The sequence below is a fragment of the Leopardus geoffroyi genome, chromosome A2, assembly GCF_018350155.1.
Source record: "Leopardus geoffroyi isolate Oge1 chromosome A2, O.geoffroyi_Oge1_pat1.0, whole genome shotgun sequence".
NCBI classification, from domain to species: domain Eukaryota; kingdom Metazoa; phylum Chordata; class Mammalia; order Carnivora; family Felidae; genus Leopardus; species Leopardus geoffroyi.
Genome location: NC_059331.1, coordinates 81,187,744 through 81,208,970, shown reverse-complemented (window position 1 = coordinate 81,208,970; position 21,227 = coordinate 81,187,744). Strand labels below are relative to the sequence as shown.

The 21,227-nt window shown below is 36.7% G+C and overlaps 1 protein-coding gene and 1 pseudogene across 3 annotated transcripts in view; one reads left to right on the top strand and one right to left on the bottom strand.

The window, feature by feature from the left end:
• RELN (reelin) overlaps nucleotides 1-21,227 on the bottom strand; it is a 531,804-nt gene that overhangs the window by 317,844 nt on the left and 192,733 nt on the right. The gene's annotated exons all lie outside the window — the stretch shown is intronic.
• On the top strand, nucleotides 14,088-15,430 carry LOC123606342 (annotated as a pseudogene).

The window sequence follows — 21,227 nt, the reverse complement described above, 5'->3', positions numbered from 1 at the left end:
AGCCGAAGTCAGAGGCTTAACTGACTGAGCCACCCAGGTGCCCCCCAAAATGGTGTTTATAATAGAAATTTTACACTCTTTGTGTTTACACATAGTAGTTTTAAAGGTACACATTTGAGGGGTGCCTGAGTGGCTCCGTCGGTTAAGTGTCTGACTTTTTAAATGTTTATTTATTTTTGAGACAGAGAGAAAGCATGAGTGGGTGAGAGGCAGAGAGAGAGGGAGACACAGAATCCTTAGCAGGTTCCAGGCTCTGAGCTGTCAGCACAGAGTCCAACATGAGGCTTGAACCCACCAACTGTGAGATCATGACCTGAGCCAAAGTTGGATACTTAACTGACTGAGCCACTAGGGCATCCCAAGCACCTGACTCTTGATTTCAGATCAGGTCACTATCTCACGGTTCTTAAAGTTAGAGCCCACGTTGGGCTCTGTGCTGACAGTGAGGAGTCTGCTTGGGATTCTCTCTGTCCCTCTCGCTCTGCCCCTCTCTTAGTGGTGTGCATTTTCGCTCTTTTTCAAAATAAATAAATAATCATTAATAAATAATTAAAGGTATGCATTTGTGTTCTATTTCTATAATCAATTTTTATATTTTTAGTGTGTGAAAGAGATTTCAGGAATGGAAACCCAACGAATAACTTATGAATTTGACTTGAAGTAGTTTGACTTGAGACAAGGCCTAAAACCATAACTCCACTTAGTCCTCTTTTCTGAACAGGTAATTTTTTCACAACAATTTTATGTTTGTGATCTCTGGGAGTGTCTTACTATACACATCAAAAGAAATTCACCAGCTTCCCAGAAGAGATGTGGGTTATGATGTGTGATCACTATTGCCTGCATATGTGGAAATTTGGCAATGCATAGATGGTCTACATTCATCTGGCCATACAGCTGAAGGTGAAGCCAGGGGCTAGAAAACATGATCCAGACACATAGCAATGGTGGCACCAAGGACTAGAGGCTGCTGCTGAAGGTCTGGCACATGCTGCGGGACAGTGAGACCAAGATCAACATCATCCACATGCAGCTCCGCCAGGCACCGTAGACGGGTGCGCTAGAAAGCCAGACAGCCACAGACAAGGCCTGAGGGGGTATAGACCTGGGGGCCACAGAGCTGCACGTTGAGGATGTATGGCATCACTTGCGAGCAGAGTGTGCGGTGGCTGAGGGCACCAAGGATCACTGGAGATGTCCTGTGAACTCCACCCAATTCCACCAAATGTAGCGGGAACTCTGATGCTCACAGTGTTTTCAATAATTGCTATGTGATACCACATTCCAATAATGAATAATCATTTTAGTGAAAAAGCACTGATAGTTACAGGATATATAACACTAAAGAGAGGCAAACATTTATCCCTGGCAGGGTTTTATCTTTTTTTGCTTTGTAAATCAACAACAAAGTGGGTCTAGAGAGAGAAGCCACCTCCAAGCAGATAAAACCATGCTCTGTTTTGTCAGCATGCAAAAGGATTGCTCTTATTAGCTATTAAAAGCAGCAGAAATGCCAAACTTCTCAAGAGTGATCACAGAATATTAGAGTAATGGAAGGCTGAGTGGACTGATTCATGTATCAAGAAGGATTATACACAGGTGTCAAACATCTGTCAAAAGCTCCCAACTCACATGCTACACTTCTAAAACTGAATGGAGGAGTGTTGTGTATCAAGATAAAGGACTTTTTATTGTCTAACTTCTAAATGGCTTCAAGTGAGCTTTATCAGCAATTTTCCTGGTTCAGAAAACCGCAAGTAATAGATCCTTGATTATAAACAACAAAAAACATGTACAATTTTTGTTATTAAAAAGATCATGTTCTCTCTGCCTCCAGTAGATACTTCAATGAGCCCTTAAGGATTGTGAATCTGATGAAATGCTGAGATATTAGCCTGCTTTAGGTTCTCACATTTCTTAGTCTGGCCCTGTTGACACAGGATAGGTGCTCAGCAAATTTTTTTTAAGTTAACTTGAACTGCGTCTTCTATACTAGGCTATATGTACCCCAGACATAGGGATTTTTATCTATCTCTTTTTATATATTGGTACTTAGTACTTGACATACATGACCTTACAGTAAATGTGGAATACATGAATGATCTGTGTTATGCTTACTATATAAAGTTAAGTGAATTTATAACTAACTGGTAAATTATTGCATAAGAAACACTTCGAAAAAGATGATGAGGTGATAATAATAAATGGTCAAGATAAACATTAGCATAGGAAAGATTTATCTCAGAAATCAAATCAGTTAACAGCAAGAACAATAAAAGTAAATAAGCTAAAGCATTTGCTTGACTACTGCAACATGTTTTCACTATTTAACATTTTCCAGAGTATCCTTAAACCACTTGTATCCCAGAAATGCCTTCCAAAACCTCAAGATGAAAATAGTTTTCATACTACCTTCTTATTTATTTTTAAAATATTTTTTAATGTTTATTTATTTATTTAGAGAGAGAGAGAAAGAGCAAGCAGGGGAGGGGCAAAGAGAGAGGGAGTGGGAGAATTACAAGCAGGCTCCGCACCATCAGGACAGAGCCTGACATGGGGCTCAAATTCACGAACAACGAGATCACGACCTGAGCCGATATCAAGAGTCAGGCACTTAACTGACTGAGCCACCCAGGCACCCGCTCATACTACCTTTTTAAATCACTAAAGTTCATCAAAGAAATGTATTTGAGCAGCTCTCCTGTTTTAAACACTTTTTAACTAAGTAAGCTTTGTGTTAGTTTGCCTCAGAGGCATCCTTAGGCAAAACAAGGACAAAACTGGTGAAATAGTTTATCAATTCCAAAGAAGACCTCAGTAAAACATATTTTCCCACTGGATAGTGAATTAAAGTGTCTGCATATTTGTGAAAACACTAATGCAAAGTATTTAGGTGTCATTTCTGAATGGACCAATAGAGAGAGTATAAGTTTCAGATACAAAAGAATGGGGGTTACACTCTACTTCTGGCACTCATTCTCTCCATAAGTTAGGCCATATCACTTAACTTCCATATGTCTTATTTTATTAATCTATAAAATAACTTGACCAGATTAGGTAACTTTTAAGGCTCCAACAGTAAACATGGAATCAGAATGAACATTTTGGGTTTGTACCACAACTCAGTGGTTTACGCTGACCTTAGAAGAGTATTTATTTTTTAGAGAGGACTTTAAAATTTTCAATATCTATTTCAAGGATGTTCTGAAAATCAAAAGAGTTCATTCCCATAAAAAGATTGGGGAAAATGGGAAGAATTATAATGATGATGTTATGACTGGTCATTTCAGAAAATACAGGCACAAAATTGAAAGGGAATTGAAAAAAAATCCTTTCACTCTCACCACTTTTATTCAACACAGTACTTGAAGTCCTAGCCACAACAATCAGACAAGAAAATGAAATAAGAGGCATACATATTGGTAAAGAAGAAGTTAAACTATCACTATTTGCAGACAACATTATACTATCCATAGAAAATTGTAAAGACACCATAAAAAAACTACTAGAAAGTAATAAACAAATTCAGTAAAGTCTCCAGGCATAAAATTAATACCCAGAAACTGATAGTGTTTCTATATACTAACAATGAAGTCATAGAAAGAAATTTTTTAAAAGCACTATTTACAATTGCACCAAAAGGAATAAAATACCTAGGAACAAACTTAATCAAAGAGGTGAAAGACCTATATTTGAAAACCACAAAACACTGATGAAAGAAACTGAAGATGACACAAATAATGGAAAGATATTCCACGCTCATTAATTGGAAGAATCAATATTGTCAAATGTCCATATTACCCGAAGCAATCTACAGATTCAATGCAATCTCTATCAAAATACCAACAGCATTCTTCAAAAAACTAGATCAAATTATACTAAAATTTGTATGGAACCATAAAAGACCCCAAACAGCCAAAGCAATCTTGAAAAACAAAACTGAAGGTATCACAATCTCAGATTTCAATAAAATCTGTAACAATCAAAATCAGCTGTAACAATCAAAACAGTTTGGTACTAGCACAAAAATAGACACATAGATCAATGGAATAAAATAGGGACCCACAAATAAACCCATATGTATATGGTCAATTAATTTATGGCAAAGGAGGCAAGAATACACAATGGGGAAAAGACAATCTTTTCAATAAATGGTGTTGGGAAAACTGGACAGCTACATACAAAATAATGAATATGAACTACTTTCTAACACCATACACAAAAATAAACTCAAAATGGATCAAAGACCTAAATGTGAGCCCTGAAACCATAAAAATCCTAGGAGAGAACACAGACATTGGCCATGGCAATATTTTTCTAGATATATCTCCTAAGGCAGGGGAACAAAAGCAAAAATAAACTATTGGGACATATCAAAATAAAAAGCTTTAGCACAGCAATGGAAACCATAATTAAACAAAAACCCAACCTACCCAGGGGCGCCTGGGTGGCGCAGTCGGTTAAGCGTCCGACTTCAGCTCAGGTCACGATCTCGCGGTCCGTGAGTTCGAGCCCCGCGTCGGGCTCTGGGCTGATGGCTCAGAGCCTGGAGCCTGTTTCCAATTCTGTGTCTCCCTCTCTCTCTGCCCCTCCCCCGTTCATGCTCTGTCTCTCTCTGTCTCAAAAATAAATAAACGTTAAAAAAAAAATTAAAAAAAAAAAACAAACAACCCAACCTACCTGGGAGAAGATATTTGCAAATGATATATCCAATGTGGGATTAATATCCAAATACATATAAAAGAACTGCTACAATGCCAAACAAACAATCTGATTAAAAAATGGGCAGAGGGGAACCTGGGTGGCTCAGTCAGTTAAGCCCAGGTCATGATCTCACAGCTCGTGAGTTCGAGCCCCGTATCAGGCTCTGTGCTGACAGCTCAGAGCCTGGAGCCTGCTTTGGATTCTGTGTCTCCCTCTCTCTCTGCCCCTTTCCCACTAACACTCTGCCTCTTTCTCTCAAAAATAAATAAACGTTGAAAAAAAATGGGCAGAGGATCCAAATAGATACTTTTGCAAAGACAGACAGATGGCCAACAGATACATGAAAAGATGCTCAACATCATTCATCATAAGGCAAATGCAAATCAGAACCACAATGAGAGTACACCTCATACTTGTTATAATGGCTAAAATCAAGAAGACAAGAAACAAGTGTTGGTGACAATGTGGAGAAAAAGGAACCCGTGTGCACTATTGGTGGGAATGCAAATTGGTACAGCCACTGTGGAAAACAGTTTGGAGGTTCCTCAAAAAATTAAAAACAGAAATACCATGCGATCCAATAATTCCACTATTGGTATTTGCCCAGGGAAAATGAAAACACTAACTCAAAAGGATACATGCACCCTTATGTTTATGGCAGCATTATTTACAATGGCCATTATTCCACTATTTACATGGAACCAACTAAATGTCCAACAATAGACAAACAGATAAGGAAAATGTAGTGTATGTATGCAATGGAATATGGCACAGCCATAAAGAATGAGACTGTGCCATTTGCAACAGCATGGATGGACCTAGAGGGTATTACATTAAGTAAAATAAGTCAGACTGAGAAAGATAAATTCTATATGATTCCACTGATAAGTGGAATCTAAAAAAAATGAATATCGGTGGAGGGGCAGCCTGCCCAGCAAGGCAGAGCCCCTGAGTCTGGCTTGCAAAAGCAGAGGGGCCGGACTGCGTGAATTCTGACAGCCAGCGGGACTTAACGTCTGGAATGTTAAAAGTCAACAGCTCTGCTCTCAGAGAGCCGGGAGGGTGAGAGGACACCGGGAGGGAGAGTTGTTGAGCCCTGGAAGACAGAGCTCAGCTCCGCAGGGAACAAAGGCGCTGGCAAGTGCCATCTCCTTCTCCCATCCCCCAGCCCAAATCCCAAAGGGAACCAGTTCCCCTCACTGAACTTGCTTGCACCACGCAAACACCCAACGCTGTGCTTCTGTGGATCCATCCCTCCGACGGGTCTGGCTCCCTCCTGGTGTTGCAGGGCCTCTCCTGTAGGGGACCGCTGATGGCAAAGGAAGCTAAGCCTGTCCCTCCCGCCCCTGTGCACCTTGCAGATCCACCCTGGCTAATATGTAATATGCCAGATCCCATCGAAGCATTCTTCTCGAAGCTAGAACAAGCAATCCAAAAATTTGTATGGAACTGCAAAAGACCCCAAATAGCCAAAGTAATATTGAAGAAGAAGACCAAAGCGGGAGACATCACAATCCCAGACTTTAGCCTCTACTACAAAGCTGCAATCATCAAGACAGCATGGTATTGGCACAAAAATAGACACATAGACCAATGGAATAGAATAGAAACCCCAGAACTAGACCCACAAAAGTATGGCCAACTAATCTTTGACAAAGAAGGAAGAATATCCAATGGAAAAAAGATAGTCTCTTTAACAAATGGTGCTGGGAGAACTGGACAGCAACATGCAGAAGAATGAAACTAGACCACTTTCTTACACCATTCAAAAAAACACACTCAAAATGGATGAAGGACCTGAATGTGAGACAGGAAACCATCAAAACCCTAGAGGAGAAAGCAGGAAAAGCCCTCTCTGACCTCAGCCACAGCAATTTCTTACTTGACACATCCCCAAAGGCAAGGGAATTAAAAGTAATAATGAACTACTGGGACCTTATGAAGATAAAAAGCTTCTGTACAGCAAAGGAAACAATCAACAAAACTAAAAGGCAACCAATGGAATGGGAAAAGATATTTGCAAATGACATATCAGACAAATGGCTGGTATCCATAATCTATAAAGAGCTCACCAAACTCCACACCCGAAAAACAAATAACCCAGTGAAGAAATGGGCAGAAAACATGAATAGACACTTCTCTAAAGCAGACATCCAGATGGCCAACAGACACATGAAAAGATGCTCAACATCGCTCCTCATCAGGGAAATACAATATCACCTGAGATATCACCTCATGCCAGTCAGAGTGGCTAAAATGAACAAATGTGGAGACTATAGATGCTGGCGAGAATGTGGAGAAACGGAAACCCTCTTGCACTGTTGGTGGGAATGCAAACTGGTGCAGCTGCTCTGGAAAACAGTGTGGAGGTTCCTCAAAAAATTAAAAATAGACCTACCCTATGATCCAGCAATAGCACTGCTAGGAATTTACCCAAGGGATACAGGAGTACTGATGCATAGGGGCACTTGTACCCCAATGTTTATAGCAGCATTTTCAACAGTAGCCAAATTATGTAAAGAGCCTAAATGTCCATCAACTGATGAATGGAGAAAGAAATTGTGGTTTATATACACAATGGAATACTATGTGGCAATGAGAAAGAATGAAATATGGCCTCTTGTAACAACGTGGATGGAACTGGAAAGTGTTATGCTAAGTGAAATAAGTCATACAGAGAAAGACAGACACCATATGTTTTCACTCTTATGTGGATCCTGAGAAACTTAACAGAAGACCATGGGGGAGGGGAAAGAAAAAAAAAAAGATTAGAGAGGGAGGGAGCCAAAGCATAAGAGACTCTTAAAAACTGAGAACAAACTGAGGGTTGATGGGGGGTGGGAGGGAGGGGAGGGTGGGTGATGGGTATTGAGGAGGGCACCTTTTGGGATGAGCACTGGGTGTTGTATGTAAACTAATTTGACAATAAATTTCATATTAAAAATAAATAAATAAAAATTAAAAAATAAATTTAAATAAATTTTAAAAATGAATAAACAAACAAAAAGCAGAAACAGAACTATAAATGTAGAGAACAATGGTTGCCAGCAGGGATTTGGGCAAAATGGATGAAGGAGAGAGGGAGATACAGGCCTCCAGTTATGGAATAAAAAGCAGAGCATAGGAATACAGTCAATGATATTGTTATAGTGATATAATGGGAAATGTAAGCTATGCTTATGGTGAACATAGCATAATGTAAAAACTTGTCAAATCACTAAGTTGTACCATTGTGTGCCGACTATACTAAAAAAAACAAAATCCCAAAGTATATAGGATGAAATGTCACTCCCTTACCCTTAGGGAAAAAAGGCTATAAATTCTGAAATGTTTTATGACTGTGACAAAGCTAATGAAAGATCTAATAAAGTACAGGATATCTAACCTAGTTCATTAGTCATAATAAATTAGGACAATATTGGTATCTTCTTGTAAAAAAATTCTGCTGAAGTACATCCAAGGACTACTTTGGAAAAAACAAATTTTTAATTATTTTTTCTGTTCTAGAAATAATGTGTGTATTATGAGAAATTTAAAAAAATATACAAAGGTATTCATGTGAAAACAAAATTACTCATATTCATATCCAGGAGAGATAATCACTATTAACATTTTAGTAAACTATATTCTAGACTTTTTAAATTAATTCATGAATATCAAGTTTTTTTTAGAAAATTACTTGCCTAAAAAGGTTTCTTTTCCTTTACATTTACTATTTATTAATAGTAAATATTATAAATATTATTTATAAATAGTTCCTATATCATTAAATATTTTTAGAACAAGATTGTTATTGGCTAAATATCGTTCCACCATATAGCCATATTGTAGTTTCTTCAACCATTACAATATTGTTGGAATTTTTTAAGTTTATTTATTTATTTTGAGAGAGAGAGAGTAAGCACGAGCAGAGGAGAAGGCAGAGAGAGAGAGGGAGAGAGAGAGAATTCCAAGCAGGCTCCTCACTGTCACCGCAGAGCCCAATGTGGGTCTTGAACTCACAAACCGTGAGATCATGACCTGAGCCAAAATCAAGAGTCAGAGGCTTAACCAACTGAGCCACCCAGGTGTCTCATTATTGTTGGAATTTTATTTGTTTCTATTTTTTAATATTTTAAATAATGAAGTATATGAATCTCTGACCATGTCTTTTATTCCCCCCCCCAATTTTATTGAGGTATAACTGACACATAACACTGCACAAATTTAGGGTGTACAACATGTTGATTTGAAACATTCATACATTGCAAAATGATCACCATTATAGCATTAGCTAACACCTCCATCCAGTCATATAATTACCATTCTTTTTATGGTGAAACATTTAAGGTCTACTTTCTTGGAAACATTAAAGTATATGATACAGTATTGTTAGCAATAATTACTATGTTGTACATTAGATCCTCAAAACTTAGTAATTTTATAAGTAGAAGCTTGTTCCCTTTGACCAATATTTCCTGATTTTTCCTACCGCTCAACCCCTGATAATTACCATGCTACTCTCTGTTTCTCTGAGTTAGACATTTTTAGCATATCTTGTGTTTTAAGATAGATTTCCAGGAGTTGGATAATTAAATTAAGGGCATAAACATGGAGGCCATAGTTCCAAATGGCATATAAGGAAGGGTAGCTTTGTCAACCAATGTCCCAGACAGCACCCTCCCCAAGATACCCTGGTGGCATTGAGCATCATCAGTGTACAGTTTTCATTCCAAAGATGTCTTGTTACTTTCAGTTTCCACCCCACTGATTATTAGTAAGGATATTTTGCATGTTTGTCGGTTACATTTTTCAGCTTTGGGAATTATCTATTCATGTCCTTGCCCATTTTGCTATGGGTTTTGATGTTTTTCTAACCAATTTACAAGAACTCTTTAAAAATTATTTTTTTACATTTATTCATTTTTTGATAGAGAGGGACAGAGCACAAGCAGAGGAGGGGGAGAGAGAGAGGGGGAGACACAGAATCTGAAACAGGCTCCAGGCTCCGAGCTGTCAGCACAGAGCCCAACACGGGGTTCGAACTCAAACCATGAGATCATGATCTGAGCCGAAGTTGGATGCTTAACTGACTGAGCCACCCAGGCGCCCCAATTTACAAGAACTCTTTAAATGTGAAGGCTATTAAGTCTATACTATATATTACTTTTTAAAATATTTATTTATTTTTGAGAGAGTGGGGAAGGGACAGAGAGAGACAGAGGATCTGAAGCAGGTTCTGTGTTGTCAGCAGAGAGCCAACGCAGGGCTCAAACTCATGACCTGGAACCTTGAGATCACGACCTGAGTCAAAACCAAGAGTCAGACGCTGAATCAACTGAGCCACCCAGGCATCCCTATGCTGTATATTTCTTACCAATATTTTGTATGCAGTTTATAATTAGTCTATTTATATTTATGTTTTTTAATAAAAAGACTTTCAAATTTTCATGTAATCAAATCTATCATTCAATTTCCTTCTAGTTTTTTCCAGGGTTTTCATGCTTAGAAGCTCTTTCCCCTTCTAAACTCAATTGAATAGATAGATATGTGCATGCATTTTCTCCTGGAAATTTTTTCTGTTCATCTGGAATTTATTTTGGTATATGGGTATTCAGTTGGAATTTAAACTTCTTTTTCTCATTTATTAAAACAATTTCTTTGTATATATTATTGAATAACTTTTTATCAACCTATTTATTATTTATTAAAATTTTTTTTAATGTTTATTTTTGAGAGAGAGAGAGACAGAGTGTGAACAGGGGAGGGGCAGACAGAGGGGAAGATACAGAATCTGAAGCAGGCTCCAGACTCTGAGCTGTCAGCACAGAGCCTGATGCAGGGCTCAAACTCACCAGCTGTGAGATCATGACCTGACCTGAAATCAGATGCCTAACCAATCAAGCCACTCAGGTGCTCCTCAACCTATTTATTATAGAATCTTTTCTATATTATATTTTCAATCATTTATTTCATGAACTATCATACATTTCTATTGATGTGAAAGGTTTCAATAAAGTTCTACACTAAAAACTATCCACACTAAGCTCAATTATATAAATAGAATAGTCAGGGAATTGGGAATAATGTTTTCTTCATGATTTCTGACTTTAATAGAAATAAACAGTGCTTATATTACCCATAATTAAATCATACTCAGGAAGTGGAAATGCAAAGTGAAACTTTCAAAATCTGTAGATTATGCTTATTTCTAGTTGTTAAACATCCATTAATTCCGATAATTTCAGGCAATAATTTCTATGGCAGTTTGAGAATACATGTTTGTCAGCTGAGCATTTATATGGGTAAAATGCAATGAATTTTAGGACAATATAATAAACCTGAGCCTTCTTGTCTAAAAATACTGAGGGGGGGTCTGGAATTAAGACACAAGGTACGATATCGGGGGCTAAAAGCAGGAAAATGGAGAGAACACCTCTGGTATAAGGGCTGGACTGCCACCTAGTTCCTATGCTTTATAAGCATTATCAAGAAATTGAAAACCAACAAGTATAAAGAGAATATGCTAAAAACTTGCAGGCAGAGAAAATATAATAATGTTCAAAATAACAATAAAATTGTGTCATTTTCATGTTCTCAATTACAGCATGGAAAGTCTTCAAAATTTTCAGAGAGTATTACTTTTAATCTGGAATTCTATTTCTGGCCAACCTATCACCAAATGTAAGGAATCAGGGGCACCTGGGTGGCCCAGTCAGTTAAGCATCTGACTCTTATCATCTCAGGTCTTGATTTCAGGGTCATGAGTTCAAGCCTCATAATTGGCTCGAGAGACAGGGAGAGAGAGAGAGAGAGAGAGGAGAGGGAGAGGGAGAAGGAGAGCGAGACCCGCATACTTAAAAAAAATTAATAAGGAAGCAAATGTTGTACTTCTCATGTATAATCACTCGGGAAGCAACTGAAAAAGTGCTCCAAGAAAAGTAACAGAGTAAATTAACAAAGAGAAGAAATAATTAAAGGTGAAAAGTTGCTTGAGAAGGAAAAAAATCATAGTATATCATTTGGTTCTACAGTGAATAATATTGATATAATCATTGATTGAAACACTGATGACTGATTTTATTTAAGAATGTGATATAATACTTATATTGGGCAGATATGGAGATGAAGTTGTATGTTGAGGGGCAATGGTATAAAACAAATGTATACCTTCTTCTACCATAATCTGAAGTCACTTGATTTGAGTGTATTTAAAAATATGGATATCAATACCAGAAGCAACAGCTACAATGATGACAGTGGCTTACTTTGGAAGTGTTTCTGGAAGGAGTGGAGAAGGAAAGCCTTCTTTTCTACTATAAGCCATTTCTTATTAAATGACATTTAAAACATTTTTGTCAAAAATAAAATTTAATTTAAAAGAAATGAACATCAAAGCAAGCAAAAGGAAGGAAATACTTAAGATTAAAGAAGAAGAAATGAATAAAAGAGTAAATAGAAAAACAATAGAGAAAAAGCAATGAAACCAAAAGTTGGTTCGTTGAAAAAAAATAAAATTGACAAATAATTTGCTATACTGAAAAGAAAAGAAAAGAAAAGAAAAGAAAAGAAAAGAAAAGAAAGAGGAAGAAAGAAAGAAAATCAATTTACTAAAATCAGGAGTGAAAGAGGAGATATTACTATTAACTTTGCAGATATAAAAAGGATTTTAAAGAAATACTATGAATGGTTAATCCTAACAAACTAGATAACCAAGATGAAATGGACAAATTTCTGGAAAGATGTAAATGACTGAAACTGACTCAATAAGAAATTGAAAATCTGAATAGACCTATAACAAGCATACAGATTGCAACAGTAAAAAAAACACATCCTACAAAGAAAATCCCAGGTCTACATGGCTTCAATTGGTGAATTCTATAAAATGTTTAAAGAAGACTTAACACTAATCCTACACAAACTCTTCCAAAAAACAGATGGGGGGATACATTTTCCAACACATTCTAGGAGGCCAGTATACCAAAACTAGGCAAATATATTACAAGAAACAAAAACTACACAAATACCACTTATGAATATAGACAAAAAAAAAAAACAAAAAACCTGTCAGCAAAATAGTAGCAGATTGGAATCCAGCAACATGTTAAAAGGATTATACACCATGACTACACAGGATTTAACACACGAATGCAATATACAAATGTTGTTTCAATAAACAAAAATCAATCAATGTAATATACCACGTTAATAGAATAAAGGGGAAACAAAACTATGATCATATCATTAGATGCCGTAAGATCATTTGACAGCTTCCAATATCCTTTCGTGCTAAAAAAAAAAAAAAAAAAAAAAAAAAAGACGTTCAACAAACTAGGAATACAAGGAACAGCTTCAAACTGATAAATGCTATCTATAAAAAACTGAGTTAAAATCATACTTATTGGAGAAAATGAAAGTAACAAGAATGAAAAAGACAAGAAAGCTGCTCTTGCCACTTTTATTCAACCTTGTATTGGAGGTTCCAGTCAGGGATATCAGTCAAGAAAAAGAACTATAAGGCATCCATATTGAAAAGGAAGAAGTGAAAATACCTCTATTTGACATATACTAACATAATGACATAATCTTGTGTATAGAAAATATTAAAGAATCAACAACAAAATTATTAGAACTAAGAAATAAATCCAGCAAGGTTACAGAACAAAAGACCAATATACAAAAATAAGTTGTTTTTCTATACACTATCAATGAATAAACTGGAAATACAATTAAGAAAACAATTCCATTCACAATAGCATCAAAAATATGAGGTTAGCAAAATAAGAGCCAGAATTATACATAACAAAATATAAAACATTGCTGAAGAAACTAAAAGAGGTCTAAACAGATGGAAAGAAATCTCATGTTCATAAATCAGAAAACTTAACTACTGTTAAGATGGCAATAATACCAAAATTGATCTACAGATTCAACACAGTACTTTTCAAAGTCTTAGCTGAGTATTTCCCAGAAATGTATAATCTGATCATAAAATTCAAACAGAAATGGAAGGGGTTAGAAGAGTCAAAATCATCTTGATGAAGAGTAACAAAATTGGAGGACTTGTACTTCTTATCAACTTACAGTAATCACAACAGTGTGATATTAACAGAAGAACAAACAGATCAGTGGAACAGAACTGAGAGTCCAAAAATGGACTTTCACATTATGGCCAATTACTTTCTTGCAAGGAAGCCAGGACAATACAAAGAAAAAAGAGGTCTTTTCAACAAAAACCTTTCCCATTCAGTCAACAGGAAATCCACATGTAAAAGAATGAAGATGGGGGAACTTTGCAGAACACTCGGTGAGAAGTGTAGGAGTAGCATCTGTGCAGGCTGCAACCAGCAACACACTCCTTTCTGCTCCCTCACAATGGTCTCAGAGCTCACCAGCTGTAGAAAATGGTGAAAGAAACCACTTAATATGATGTTTTGGGGGTCAAACCTAATGCCATCCAGGAAGAATTGAAAAAGGCTGACAGGCCCTGAAGTACCACCCTGATAAGAATCCATAAGAAGGAGAGAAGTTTAAACAGATTTTTCAATCTTATGAAGTGCTCTCTGAAGCAAAGAAATGGGGATTATATGATAAAGGAGAACAAGCAATTAAAGAAGGTGGAGCTGGTGGTGGTTTTAGCTCCCTGATGGACATCTCTGATGTGTTTTGGAGGAGGAGGAAGGATGCAGAGAGAAAGGTGAGGTAAAAAGGTTGTGTATCAGCTCTCAGTAGCCTTAAAAGATTTATATATGATGCAAGAAGAAAACCAGCTCTGTAGAAGAATGTGATTTGTGACAAATATAAAGGCTGAGATGGTAAGAAAGGAGTGGCAGGATGCTGTCCCAATTGCAAAGGTACTGGAAAGCAAATAAGAATTCATCAGATAGGACCTGGAATGGTTCAGCAAATTCAGTCTGCATGCATGGAGGGTCAAGGCCATGGGGAATGGATCAGTCCTAAAGATAGATGCAAAAGCTGAAATGGAACAAAGACAGTTTGAGAGACGATTTTTAGAAGTTCATATTGACAAAGGCATGAAAGATGGCCAGAAAATAACATTCCATGGTGAAGGAGACCAAGAAACAGACTGGAATCAGGAGATATTAGAAATAGACTGGAATCAGGAGATATTATCATTGTTTTAGATCAGAAGGACCATACTGTTTTTACTGGGCAAGAAGACCTTTCCATGCGTATGGACATAGTGCTGGTTGAAGCACTGTGTGGCTTTCAAAAGTCAGTATCTACTCTTGACAACTGAACCATTCTCATCACCTTTCATCAAGGTCAAATTGTCAAGCATGGAGATATCAAGTGTGCTAAAGGAAGGCATGCTAATTTATCATAGACCATATGGAAAGGGTTGCCGAATCATTGAATTTAAGGTAAACTTCCCGGAGAATGGCTTTCTCTCTCCCAATAAACTCTTTCCTGGAAAAACTCCTACCTGAGAGGAAGGAAGTAGAAGAGACTGATGAAATGGACCAGGTGGAACTGGTGGACTTTGATCCAAATCAGGAAAGATGGCACCATTACAATGGAGAAGCATATGAGGATGATGAACATCATCTTAGGGGTGGTGTTCCATGTCAGACCTCTTAATGGGGCCAGTGAATAACACTGCTGGCATTTTATATGTGATAGTGAAGGACTATAATCATATCTCACTGCTTGCCATTGTTTTTAATATTCAACTATAGTAGTGTTTTAAAAGTTAAATGAAGAATAAACTCCAACATAAAAGCTCTGATTTTGCCCTGTATATATGATTACTTCAGTGTGCAAGATAAGCTTAATACTTCTAAAAACCACTTTTCTTTTAATAGTTTGTTTATTTTGAGAGACAGAGAGAGAGCACGAGCAGGGGAAGGGCAGAGAGAGAGGGAAAGAATTCCAAGCAGTTTTCGCACTGTCAGCGAGGAGCCCAATGCAGGGCTCGATCCCATGAACCGTGAGATCATGACCTAAGCTGAATATGAGAGTTGGATGCTTAACTGACTGAGCCACCCAGGTGCCCCTGTAAAAACCACTAAAAAAAAAATCTCCCCTACCATTTCTTAGGCCATGTCTTATAACTGATTTCAGCTCTATATACATGAAACAGCTTGGACTGAAATGCTATTGACTTCAGTCTATGACCCTTAATTGTTTTGTTTTTTTAAGTAAGCTCTATGCCCAATGTGCGGCTTGAACTCAAGACCCTGGGATCAAGAGTGGTGTGCTTAACTGACTGATCCAGCCAGGCACCCCTATGACCCTTAATTGTAAGCTACGATGTTATGAAGTTAAAACTTGTATTTAACTAGCAATCAGACAAAAAACTTAATTTGTAGAGAAGCATCAATCTGTAATTATATTAAGTGGGATTTGTTGTGATGTCTCTGCATTTATTCTATTGCCTCACCTGTTACTTGAAGATGGCATACTGTGTAATTTGGCCTGTGGTAACAGTGATCGAAATGATACCTCTCTAAAGAAGGGGTTTATCGTAATATGGTGCTGCTTGAGGGATTACACTTGTAGAATTGCATGCCTTTCTGCTATGCCATCTTTTTATTTTTTATTTATTTATGTATATAATTATATAATCAGTCCTGGCTATACTTTTGCCTTCTCTTTGGACCTTGATAAGCTTCGAGTAGTGACTTTGGGAGCAGGGTTACTTAGAGTGAAGAGATCTTTACATTGAGAAGTTATTTGCATGTATGAGATAGGAAGGTATTTTAGATGTTTTTACAGGCTTACTTTAAACCATTTAACTTATGCTCCAAAGTAACTATAATTTAATGTTAGTACTATAGCTTTAATTGTATGTTTAAAAGCACACAAGCTTAAATCTGGATATCAGAATTAAGCAATTCTTGAAATGTATGAATGTCTCCTTAATATACTGATTACAAAGCAAAATAATAATAATAATAGTAATAATAATAATAATAATAATAATAATAATAAAGAATGAAGTTGGGCCCCCTAATTCACACCAAATATGGAAATTCACTTGAAATGGAATACAGACTGTAATGTAATAACTAAAATTATAAAACTCTTAAAAGATAACATAGCGGTAAATCTTCACGGCCTTGTATTTGGAAATGTTTTCTTAAATACAACATGAAAAGCACAAACAAAAAAGGAAAACAAATAAACTGAACTCTGTAAAAATTAAAACTTTGTGAAACAAAGGATATCATCAAGGAAGTAAAAAAACAACCCACAGAATGGGAGAAAATACTTGCAAATCCTGTATCTGATAAGAGACTTGTATCCAGTATGTATGCATTTATATATGTTTGTATGTATATTTATACACATATATCTCATATATATAAGCCAGAACAATAAAAGATAAATAACCCAATTTAAAAATGGGCAAAGGATTTGAATAAACATTTATGCAAAGAAGACATACAAACAGCCAATAAGCACATGGAAAGATGCTCAATATCATCCTTCGTTGGGGAAATACAAATAAAAATCACAATGAGATACCACTAAACCTATATCAAATAGGCTAAAATAAAAAGGACAGACAACAATAAATGTTGATGAAGATGTGAAGAAATTGAACCTCAGATATTTCTAGTGAGAATGTAAAATGCTGTAGCCACTTTGGAAAAGTTTGGCAATTCCTCAAAATGTTAAACACTGAGTTACTGAAAGACCTAAAACTTCCATTTCTAAATGTATACCCAAGAGATTTTAAAACAAAAGTTCACACACACACAACTGTATACAAATGATCTCAGGAGCATTACTCATCATAGGCAAAAGTGGAAACAACCCAAATGTCTACCAACAGATGGATGCCTAAATTAAATATGGTATATACATACAGTGGAGTATCATTCAGCCATAAATAGGGATAAAGTACTGTTCATGGTATTAGCATAAACCTTTCAAAGATAAACCTTGACAACACGATAACTTTAAAAAGCTAAGCATAAAAGACTACATGTTGAATGATTCCATTTACAAGACATGTCCAGAAAAGGCAAATTCATGGAGACAGGAAGTAGACTGGTGGCTGCCAGAGGCTGGGGAAATAGAGCGTGACTGCTCACGGGTGCAAGGTGTCTTTTGGAAGGTGATGAAAATGTTCTGAAATTTTTGATGATGATTGTATGAACCTGAATTATACTAAAAACACTTAAATTGTATATTTTAAAGGGGTGAATTTTATGGCCTATGAATTATATTTCAATGAAGCTGGTATTAAAAAATAAAATTGAAATATATTCTAGAAGGCTGTAGATAAGCTAATAGTATATAGACATACAATCATTATTAAGGATGGTCAGGAGTATTTTGGGGTTATCTCTGTTTTTTTTTAGAATGATGTTAAAATGGACAAAAAGAAGTGCTTTGTTGCTTGAAACATGCAGAGATCAGACCTAAATTAGTATTGTTTTTAATGCTGCCCTCCTTTAACGCTTCATTAAAAAGAATGTAGTAGGTGGCCCAAGGAAACTATAAAGCCCCAAACTGCAACCAAATTTCAATTAAAGCAAAGTTTAATTTCTGCATATTATATGCAACTTTGAGCCCAGGGAGTGAATAATCTTTCTTCTGCAATGTAAGTAGTGTTTCTCTTACCTGCCTCAGGACACATTTAGATGAAAGAAAACACATTAAATTATTGATGTAATGATTAATTGAAAGTACCCTTAAATTATCTATCATATTTATACCAAAGTCCTTTGGCCCTGTTCAGGCAATACTACAACTCTTACAAGTATGTTCAAAATCAGCGATGCCTGCCTGTCTGCCTGCCTGCCTGCCTTCCTTCCTTCCTTCCTTCCTTCCTTCCTTCCTTCCTTCCTTATTTGATGAATTACAGTATTGAAGTAAGCAGAATGAATACTTAGGATATCGCCTGGATAATGACTGACTTTTTTACGTGCCTCGTCACATAGAAATACACTCCATCAGCTCAATATAGAACCATATTTGGACTGAATCTCCTTAGTGTTTGAAGTAAATTCCAGTGCTGCCCGTGGTGCTACATAGAGTGTCCAGGTGGGATTCCTAGTGATATCATCAGTCTATCACTAGTGAGTCTGATCTGGGATAGCAACACATGTAATAAGAACCATTTACCAGCCTATGAAAAACAGACAGTGGCTCCTGTGACACATATATAACTCACTGCCAAGTGTAACACTCAGGCAGGTGCATTTTCAGGGAACTAACAGGAGACAGGAGATGAGAATGGAGCGGTCATCAGGGGTAGGACAAGTGCACATTTTGCTAGACAGATTTTTATTTTAAGGGTATTTAAAAGGCACCTTTTAAGAGATGGTATTCTAAACCATCTTGACTAGAAATCAATCCATCTAGGAATTGGAAACTTTTAAAAATATACAGAATGTCAGGCCCCATCCCTAATAAGTTTGTTCAGAATCTTGGCATAGGGCTTGGGCACATATAATTCTACTTGTAACCAGGTTAAAAAAAACTACTGGTCTGAGCAGATACACAGCTATACATTTTTCCCTATGAGTTACAAACTGCAACCAATGTTTCGCCATCCCTCTCAGTAACATCTTTCACTCTGCTAACAAACACCACTATCAGCAAGTTATTTTATTACTTCTTTCTCCAGCCAAAGACACTTTAGAGAGGATTAAAATTTATCCCATGGGCCCTAGTAAGGGATTGTCCCTCAGTTCCCCTTGATTTTTCAGTGTCTTTGGTATATGAGAAACATATGTCTTTTTAACTCACAACAACAAAACAACAAAACAACAACAACAAAACAACAACAACAACAACAACAACAACAACAGCAGCAGCAACAACAACCAGACAGAATAGTTTTTCAGTGAAATAAGATTCCCCTGTTAACCTAAAGGGACACTGTATGAAATGATGCATTTTCAGAGTTGTCTGTGGTACAGTCACTCACAAGCTGGGGTATAGGCAGGATTTCTCAGCCTCAGCACTACTGACATTTGAACTGGATAATTCTTTGCTATAGGGGGCTGTCCCATTCACTGTACAACGTTTAGCAGCATCCCTGGTCTCTAACCTCTGGATATGACAACAAAAAATGTCTCCAGACATTGTCAAGTGTTTCCTCAGAGCACAGGTAAAATTGCCCCTGTTTGAGAATCCCTGGAATATAGTTTTGTAAGAACTCAGCCCATATCAAAATTATAATAGTTACACTAAACCTTTTGTTTACCATATTGAATATTATTCATTTTGACATTTATACTATGAACAAAATTTCAAATTTGGCTCATGTCTAGGAGTCTAATTATATATAATATCTCCTAATGCCAAGGAGCATTTTCTATTGAAGTCAATTTTGGTAGCACAGTCATAATCAGTTTCCTGCTTTGCTCCAGGCAAAAGAGAAAAATAAGATCTCTCTCTCTCTCTCTCTCTCTCTCACACACACACACACACACACACACACACACACACATTCTGCAGTAGATATCTGGATAAATGGTCCTTGCTGGCTCAAGCTAAGATCAGTTTTAGGAAAGTTGTTTTGTCTGACTCACATTTTCTGTGAGTTTAGTCTTTGACTAACATAGCCCTTAGGGTTGGGGAAGTTGAAGCGTATAGTATTTTTGTTTAAAAGGCCTTTCCTCGAATTGAACACAATGTTGTTAGAGAAAACCCAGTATGGTTAAATGGGAATGAATGAAAATAGAAGATATAAACATCAACATTCAAAGATATAAACATCAACATTAAAAGGCTTTTCCTCGAATTGAACACAATGTTTTTAGAGAAAACCCAGTATGGTTAAATGGGAATGAATGAAAATAGAAGATATAAACATCAACTTTCAAAGTCAAGAGCATACCACAAAGACCAAGGATTCCCTAACAGAAAAAAGACTGAACCGATTAATCATAAAATTAGGTATTTTAGAGTTGAATTACATGCTTTATGATTTCTCTTTCTTCCCCTGGCTGGGAAGACATGAACAAATCATCCAATTTCCGAAACTCAGCTAAAAGAAAGCCTTTACTGCAAACAAAGGCAGAGACAGTGTAGCTAAAAGTAAGTCATGGAAAATGAATATTTTAAAATTCCTTTGGAATTACAAGGCCTCCTGACTAATAGCACAGAAATGATGGCCCAACATTACAATTTTTGCCCCAGTAAATATACACTATTTACATTACATTCGCGATAAAGTAGCAACCAGGAAGACCATCTTGACACAGCTTGGCGTTTATAATGTCATTCTCTGCCTTCCTGTGAATATCCCATTTTTGTACAACGCTAAAGAAATCACATTTTCATTCTTCTGTAGTTCATTATGGCTCATTGCTGTAGCAACTGCCAAACCAGTCAATTTGTATAAATAATAGAACAAGCTTCTATTGTCTCTCATCTGACACAGTGCCAACTAGTCGGTCTACCTTCTCCAAGAGGGAAATCATGTTTTTAAACTCTTTATCTAATTTTAACGTCCCTGGAGGTATCCTCAGTAAATTCTTCTGGAGCCCTGAACTGAGGGTATGTACTCAAGTACTTACTCCTTTCAATTAGGTCACAGAAAGACTACTGATTCCCAT